This window comes from Squalius cephalus, assembly GCF_949319135.1.
Source record: "Squalius cephalus genome assembly, chromosome: 7".
In the NCBI taxonomy this organism is placed as follows: Eukaryota; Metazoa; Chordata; class Actinopteri; order Cypriniformes; family Leuciscidae; genus Squalius; species Squalius cephalus.
In genome coordinates, this window is record NC_137128.1 from 685,453 (window position 1) to 694,464 (window position 9,012).

Genomic DNA, 9,012 nt, shown 5'->3' on the forward strand with positions numbered 1-9,012 from the left:
AGGCTTACAAGTGGAGGAGAAAGGAGTCACAAGGCACGAAGGAATCCCAGGAAAGGTCACCACGTGAACACAAACACTGAAAAACACAGTGAACACAGCAAAGAAAACGGGGTAGACAACACAGCACGCAGGAGGGGGATACCACCACCCAGACACCAACACCACCACCTTCGGCTCTCAGCAACTGAAACAGACACACACTATCAAGGGGGATTCACTCAACAGAAAGAGAAAAGTCAATATAATATTTAAATAAAAAAAACAAAATGAAATAATCTTAATCACAAAATAGCCAAACTGCCAGAACCAACAATGGTTCCAGAAGGCAGTCCACAAAAAAATAGGATATCAATTCTAAGACACTTCTCAAACAAAGAAAAACAAAATAAACATGGATTAAAGTACAATGAAACCTTGGCCAAGGAAAACGAATTCAGTAATGAGACAGAAGAAAACAAAATATAAATAAATCTATTAACTGGACTAGTTTATCTAACGAGATAAACTAAAATCACTGATAAAGAAACAAACTAGAAGCACAAATTAACTAAATTGAAAACAAAGTAATAGAAAAGAAATATAAACACTTAACTCAAATTATAACTGTAAAGAGCCAACCCCTTCAACTGCACTCAAACAGTTAAAACACTGGCCCAAGTCAACCTAGAGGCTCGCACAGTCAAACGTATGGCCGTGAGTGTCCAGTGGCCGTGATTGCCCAGTGGCCGTGAAGGCAGAACGGGCGGGCAGCGATCGAGTAGAGTTGATGATGCAATGTTCAAAATCTACATTAAAGAGACAGCTGTACAGTGGTCGAGTGACGCTAGAGTTGCTGGTACGTAATGTTCAAAACACACAAGGAAACAGCTGTCCAGGACGAGCAGGTAGCGCGATCGAATAAGATTGCTGATAGAATGTTCAAAATATACACATTAAGCAAGCAACACTCCAGGACGGACGTGCAGAAATCAGATGACGTTAAGGTTGATTGTACAATATTCAAAATGTGCGTTAAACAAACAGCAATCCAGGCAAAACAGCAGCTAGTGAATGAATGCTCTGCAACTGATGTCGATCTCCCATTGAACCAGCCCGGTTCCTGTTATTTATTAAAAAAAAATGAATTAACACCAAATCAAACAAATAAATCCTACACTATATATCCTACATACCAATCAAGCAGCGTTTTGTATCACCCAGCAAGAGGCAGTCAGTAGGGCAACTACCTGTATTTATAGGGGGCTGTGGCAGCGATTGGCCAATAGAATGCAGAGTAGTTACGAGTTAAACTCATACTGCTACAACTACATTCAAATTCACCAATCGGAATGAATTCAGTTAGATTGAAACAAAAGGTGTGCATGTAAACAAGGAATAGCGACCGCAGAAAGCAAAAGCTGAATCCCGTACATTTTGAACGATCTCGCCCGCCGGACAAGTCCGGGAAAAGGAGGATGGTTACTTACTCAGCTTTCTCCTACTATTCAGCTTTCTCCACAGAACAAGAGCCTGCTAGCTTAGCTTCCAAAGAAAGACGGCTGACACTGTGTACATTCTGAGTGAGATCCCACCTCCTATGGGCGGGCTGAAAACATGCGGAACAACGCCATCTACTGGCTGTAGTGTTTAGCCTCTGGCCAGAAAATCCTCCGATGACGCAAAATGACGATTTTTGCGTCATCGGAGGATTTTTTTCCAGACAAAAAATACATAAATCTCTTGTCTCAGGGGGATATGCAGTAGCGGTTTTAGGCACGGGCGAACCGGGCAATCGCCCGGGGCGGCATTTTTTGGGGGGCGGCGCCGCCGGCACGAGCAGAAAAAATAAATAAAATAAAAATGCGCCGCGAAACAGTTTTCTATTATCTATCATTTCACTGTGTGGGGAATTAGCAAATTTGCGCCCCCTGAAGCGGCAGGCGCCCTTTGCTTACTAAGAAGATGCCGTGCACAGAAGCTGTTTGTTTGAGAAGGGGAAAGGGAGGGGGCGCGGCGGAGGCGCGGGCGCGGATGACAGTTTCCCTGGGTCTCTCCCAAATTGAACGGACAAGGAGGGGGAGCCATATAGTTATCTAAGTCAGTCACACCTCGACTTTCTTCCAAATAACGCACATTTCATTCATAATATTATAAATACAGGCCTCTATATTTCCTGCACATTTTTGTTTTTCTGAATGGTCTGAATGGCTAATAAAAATAGGTCATACAAAACGATTACTTGGTCACCACCACCAAGGTGAATTGGTTTAGTCTTGACTTCTGGTCGTGACTCGTGAGTGTCGTCAGTTGGTATGGGGGGATCAGGGGAAATCTGTTGATTGTCGATGTCAAGCGCCAAAATAAGAGATGGACAAGAAAGGTCGACAGCCATCAGGTGCCCAATTTAGAAACGAGCGAAAGATAAAGGTATGCAACTATGTTTTCTTTGTATGATTACGGTATCCATGTCATGAAGGGGCAATTGGTGGGTATAACTCTTATTTGTTAGCCTTTTTGCTATGATTCTTGCTATGCTTAACAATAATTCGGTTTTAACTCAAACACGAGATCTAATTTCACCATAATATTTTTCTTTGCAATAAAACCGTTACAAGTTCAGTTATTACAATTACACTGCAAAAAATGCTAATCTTACTTAGCATTTTTGTCTTGTTTCCAGTCCAAATATCAAACATTTCTTAAAGATGCATAACGTTATTTTAACAAAGTGATAAAATGACATAAGCTATTAAGTCTTGTTTTCAGGGGATTTTTTTTAATGAGTTTTTGCTTAAAACAAGCAAAACATGATCCGTCAATGGGGTAAGAAAAATTATGTCCAAATGGGGGGGGGGGGGGGATTGGGGGTTTGGGGGGGGGCGCTCGAAGGGGGTCTCGCCCTGGGTGTAATTCAATGTAGAACCGCCACTGGGGATATGAGGGTGGAAAGCATGGTAATTCGAAAATACTACAGGTTTTCTACTAATACAAAGCTTAATGCTAAATCCTGAAGTAACCCTTTAATAAATTGGTTTTGCTTACTGAACTCCTTGGCACTGGTCTTTGGAATTCTTGCAATTAGATTTGATATCCAATGCAGGAAAAAATGTGTAATGTTTCAATGGTAGTGTTTTTTTATTCTTTCTAGTTTCAAACATAATGAGCTGATTGTTTTTAAAATGTGTATTCAGTTATGTATCAATGACTATTATGCATGAATTGGATATATCAAAATGTATTTGACAGGAAGACAAAGGAGCCTACACTTCTTGTCTGCTAAGATAGAGTGTAAAGGGAATACTGAATGGAAACGTCTTAAGTGAGAGATGGACTTCGATTTTTGGATTCACTGAACATGTAAAGTATGAAACTATTTGTTAAAACCATTTGACTGTTCGAAGTGTTAAAGCGAATTTGTGGTTTTAGTGTTCATTAGTTGTTTTGAAATGGTAACATGACCTGTTTTTGTGTTTGCCATTATGTGTTAACACTCTGAACTACATGGCTTTATTGCACCATTAAAAACAATGTACTGCAGGATCATTGTAGGAGGAGTGGGCAGGAAATGGGGGATTGTGCAAATCTTTCTTTAGAAGGAGCCTCATGCTCAGATTCCAGGAAAGGAGAGTGAACCTGGACCTGCTCCAGCACAGCACCCTGTGTGTACCAAGGTTATTTTCGTAAACGAAAACTGAAACTAAGACTAAAACTATTGGTCAAAAAACATTTTCGTAAACTGAAATTGTCACATGTCTGTCCTGTCTTGTGCTGCACATGGGTGTTTTGTTATTTTGGGCCATGTGCTCATGTCATTGTCTGATCCCTCCCACTTGTTATCTGATTATTGTTTGAGTTCTCCCACCTGTTCCCTCTTGATTAGTTCCCTTTATAAGTCCCCTCTTGTTTGCAGTCTGTGTCGGTTCATTGTCTTTTGTTTCCTGTTCCCGTGATCTTCCAGAAGTGTTCTTGTTCTGTTATTATTGTTGTACTTCTTAGTTCTGTTTTCCCCATCGTGGGTTTTGTTTTGTGTTTTTGTTAATAAATACTTATTTTTCTCCAGCGTTTGAGTCCTCACACCTTTTGTTCTTAGTCTGCCGTGACAGAATGAACCGACCCACTAGGAGGACTCAGCGGAGAAGAGAGGCGCAACCAGTCTCCTGTCCGCAATGGGAGCGGATTCTCCAGTTTCAGGAGTTAGTCTCCCTCCGTCAGCAGGGGATGGAGGTGAGGGAGTTCGGGCAGAGGTTCCGTCGCGCTGCTGAAGGGCTGAACCTGGGCGAGGAGGCTTGCAGGGATCTCTTTAATTATGCGCTGGATGAACCGATGGACTGGCTGATCTGTAGAGCTTTTGATCACGTCAGTTTTGAGGCGATGGTGGAGGGTTTCATTCGCCATCAGGAGAGGATCGCCAGGGGAATGGTCTCTGTTGCTGTTCCGGTGATCCCAGTTCCGGTGGACCCAGTTCCGGTGGTCCCAGTTCCAGTGGTTCCGAAACGGAGGAAGAGAAGGAAGAACCCCTCCGTGGCTATTCCGGTGGACCCAGTTCCGGTGGTCCCAGTTCCAGTGGTCCCAGTTCCGGTGGTCCCAGTTCCGGTGGTCCTGAGTCCGATGGCTCATAACACGAAGACCATCCCGGAGGTTACTACCGCCCCTGACGCACTGCCCAGGCGTCTTGCTCTGCCCGCGCCAACCAGGTTTCCTGCTCTGCCGGCCCCGCCCGAGCGACTCGCACTGCCTGCGCCACCCCAGCGATCCATCACTTCTGCTGATCCAGAGACTGTTCACGTCACGCCTGCCAAGCCTGGGTCTTCGGACAAGATGGCCGCCGCCGAGAGTGTTCACGTCATGTTTGCCGAGCCTGTGTCTTCGGACAAGATGGCCGCCGCCGAGCCTGTTCACGTCACGCCTGCCGAGCCTGTGTCTTTGGACAAGATGGCCACCGCCAAGCCTGTTCACGTCACGCCTGCCGAGCCTGTGTCTTCGGACAAGATGGCCGCCGCCGAGCCTGTTCACGTCACGCCTGCCGAGCCTGTGTCTTTGGACAAGATGGCCACCGCCAAGCCTGTTCACGTCACGCCTGCCGAGCCTGTGTCTTCGGACAAGATGGCCGCCGCCGAGCCTGTTCACGTCACGCCTGCCGAGCCTGTGTCCCCTGACAAGATGGCCGCCGTCGAGCCTGTGTCTGTTCCTGAGCCTGAGCCGGTGGTGCCAGTTCCAGTGCCTGAGCCGGTGGTGCCAGTTCCGGTGGTGCCAGTTCCAGTGCCTGAGCCGTTGGTGCCAGTTCCAGTGCCTGAGCCGTTGGTGCCAGTTCCAGTGCCTGAGCCGTTGGTGCCAGTTCCAGTGCCTGAGCCGGTGGTGCCAGTTCCAGTGCCTGAGCCGGTGGTGCCAGTGTCTGTTCCTGAGCCGGTGGTGCCAGTTCCAGTGCCTGAGCCGGTGGTGCCAGTGTCTGTTCCTGAGCCGGTGGTGCCAGTGTCTGTTCCTGAGCCGGTGGTGCCAGTTCCAGTGCCTGAGCCGGTGGTGCCAGTGTCTGTTCCTGAGCCGGAGCCAGTGTCTGTTCCTGAGCCGGAGCCAGTGTCTGTTCCTGAGCCGGAGCCCGTGTCTGTTCCTGAGCCGGAGCCCGTGTCTGTTCCTGAGCCGGAGCCCGTGTCTGTTCCTGAGCCGGAGCCCGTGTCTGTTCCTGAGCCGGAGCCCGTGTCTGTTCCTGAGCCGAAGCCCGTGTCTGTTCCTGAGCCGGAGCCGGTGTCTGTTCCTGAGCCGGAGTCGGTGTCTGTTCCTGAGCCGGAGCCGGTGTCTGTTCCTGAGCCGGTGTCTGTTCCTGAGCCGGAGCCGGTGTCTGTTCCTGAGCCGGAGCCGGTGTCTGTTCCTGAGCCGGAGCCGGTGTCTGTTCCTGAGCCGGAGCCGGTGTCTGTTCCTGAGCCGGTGGTGTCTGTTCCAGAGCCTGAGCCGGTGCCGGTGGTGTCTGTTCCAGAGCCTGAGCCGGTGGTGTCTGTTCCTGAGCCGGTGGTGTCTGTTCCTGAGCCGGTGGTGTCTGTTCCTGAGCCCGTGGTGTCTGTTCCTGAACCTGAGCCGGTGGTGTCTGGTCCTGAGCCGGTGGTGTCTGGTCCTGAGCCGGTGGTGTCTGTTCCTGAGCCCGTGGTGTCTGTTCCTGAACCTGAGCCGGTGGTGTCTGTTCCTGAGCCGGTGGTGTCTGAGCCGGTGGTGTCTGAGCCGGTGGTGTCTGTTCCTGAGCCGGTGGTGTCTGAGCCGGTGGTGTCTGTTCCTGAGCCGGTGGTGTCTGAGCCGGTGGTGTCTGTTCCTGAACTGGTGTTGACTGTTCCTGAGCCGGTGGTGTCTGTTCCCGAGCCGGTGGTGTCTGTTCCCGAGCTGGTGGGGTCTGTTCCAGTTCCTGAGCCGTTGGTGTCGGTTCCAGTTCCTGAGCCGGTGTCTGTTCCAGTTCCTGAGCCGGTGTCTGTTCCAGTGACGTGGCCGCCCGAGGGGTCGTCTCCGCCGTGGCCGCCCGAGGGAAAGTCTCCGCCCTGGCCGCCCGAGGGAAAGTCTCCGCCCTGGCCGCCAGATGGACTGTTCGCTCTGCCCTGGACGCCGGAGGGAAAGTCTCCACCCTGGCCGCCCGATGAACTGGCCGCTCCGCCCTGGCCGCCTGAGGGAGAGTCTTCGCCCTGGCCGGCCGATAAACTGTCGTCTCCGTTCTGGCTGCCAGATGGACTGTCTGCTCCGCCCTGGCCGCCCGATGGACTGTCTCCACCCTGGTCTGTCCCTCCCGTCCCACCCTGGTCTGTCCCTCCCGTCCCGCCCTGGTCTGTCCCTCCCGTCCCGCCCTGGTCTGTCCCTCCCGTCCCGCCCTGGTCTGTCCCTCCCGTCCCGCCCTGGTCTGTCCCTCCCGTCCCGCCCTGGTCTGTCCCTCCCGTCCCGCCCTGGTCTCTCCCTCCCGTCCCGCCCCGCCCTGGTCTCTCCCTCCCGTCCCGCCCTGGTCTCTCCCTCCCGTCCCGCCCTGGTCTCTCCCTCCCGTCCCGCCCTGGTCTGATGGAGCGTCTGGTAGCCGCTCCGTAGGGAGGGGGTAATGTCACATGTCTGTCCTGTCTTGTACTGCACATGGGTGTTTTGTTATTTTGGGCCATGTGCTCATGTCATTGTCTGATCCCTCCCACTTGTTATCTGATTATTGTTTGAGTTCTCCCACCTGTTCCCTCTTGATTAGTTCCCTTTATAAGTCCCCTCTTGTTTGCAGTCTGTGTCGGTTCATTGTCTTTTGTTTCCTGTTCCCGTGATCTTCCAGAAGTGTTCTTGTTCTGTTATTATTGTTGTACTTCTTAGTTCTGTTTTCCCCATCGTGGGTTTTGTTTTGTGTTTTTGTTAATAAATACTTATTTTTCTCCAGCGTTTGAGTCCTCACACCTTTTGTTCTTAGTCTGCCGTGACAGAAATAAAATTAGAAATTCATAATAAATGATAAACTAAAACTAAACGAAACTAACAACAGTTACTGAAAAACTAACTGAAATAAAATAATAATTAGCAAAAATAAATAATAATTTTCGTATTTAATAAGCTCTTTACTTTGGTGGAAAGTCTGACCTGTGGCTGTTTAGGGAAATGCCTGTAAATGGCGCTTCACACGCGTGAAGTTGCTGAGGCGATTAACCACTGTCCTGTGACGCGCTCAATGAAGGACCAGCGAACACACCGCTAGTCCTGAGCGGCTGTTCATAAAGGATGCTAGTGGAATGGGAAATAATAACTCAAGGTAATGAGACGCAAGTTGAACTTCTTTTAACTTGAGCAAAGCATTTTTAGAATGTCCTTTCATTTGCGAGACTCGGGTCATACCTGTCAACATTTGGGTACCGAAATACAGGAGACCTGGTGGGGGGTTTCAGTTCAACCACATGCGGTTTCATGTCATCTATACATTACACACCCCATCGCCACATCATAGACAAATTCAGTTAAGACAGTTGTATTCATCTTAACAACACACAACAAATCAATATAGCCTACAGACAAACAGATTTCTGGAATAAGGCATAGGCCACACATCTGTGAGCAGGCTACAGTTTTCAAGTCTGAACAGGTGATGTTGTGTAATATTCAGTTACTGTAAGAAACTGCTCCAGCGGCTGGAGTTTACCGGTATTAGCTACTCATCACCTGTGTAGCCTATAGCCTACTCCATTCCCTGGAGCAGATTTTCACTGGAACTGAATACTACATCCAAATATTTTTATGTAATCAATCAGCATATTGTTGTGTAACTTCACTATTGGAACAGTATTTCACAATTTTTCACAGGAACTGAATATTACAAACAACTATTGCGAAAGAACGATTTACAAAACAACGATTGCGAAAGCGTGCTCGGATTATGAATTTGTTCACTGTTAAGGCCATTGCACATTGAGTCCGAAATTCGCATCTGAAATTTTCGCACGTTAAAAAAAAAAAACGACCTCACGTTATGTCAATCACGCTTGCACACTGTCTACGAAACTTTCGTCCGTAATAAAAAAATTCGGATTGGGTTCGATTTTCTGCGTTTTTCGCATTCACAGCCAGTATTTTGAGAGGTTTTTTGACAATTCAGAGCCACCGTACAAGCCAACGACAAAATCCAGAACGGCGTCTGACAAGTTTATACACTTCGTCTCGCAGCACAAGTACTGTATGAAAAACAAAATGTGGATTACAAAGACACTGAATAAAATATAACCTGATACAGCTGTTCTGTCTGCCCAGAGCTTGAATTCTGCCGGCCGTGTGTGTGTGTGTGTGTGTGTGTGTGTGTCTGAACAGTCTCTGATTTCCTGCTGCCTGGCTCGGCAGACTCCTGTGAGTCCCCGCAAAAGCATCTCTATTAAGTGGGGCAAGCCACAGGCACCTCAGCCACCCGGGTGCGATCAGTGACACCCGGGTCTTATTGCACCGAATCCCCTCCAGGATCATGTATTTTATTTTCCTCCTCGATTATGAACAGTTAACGAGCGACAGAGTGAACTACAACAGTTGTTCTTAAGGTATCCTGGCTTCAGCTATTTTATT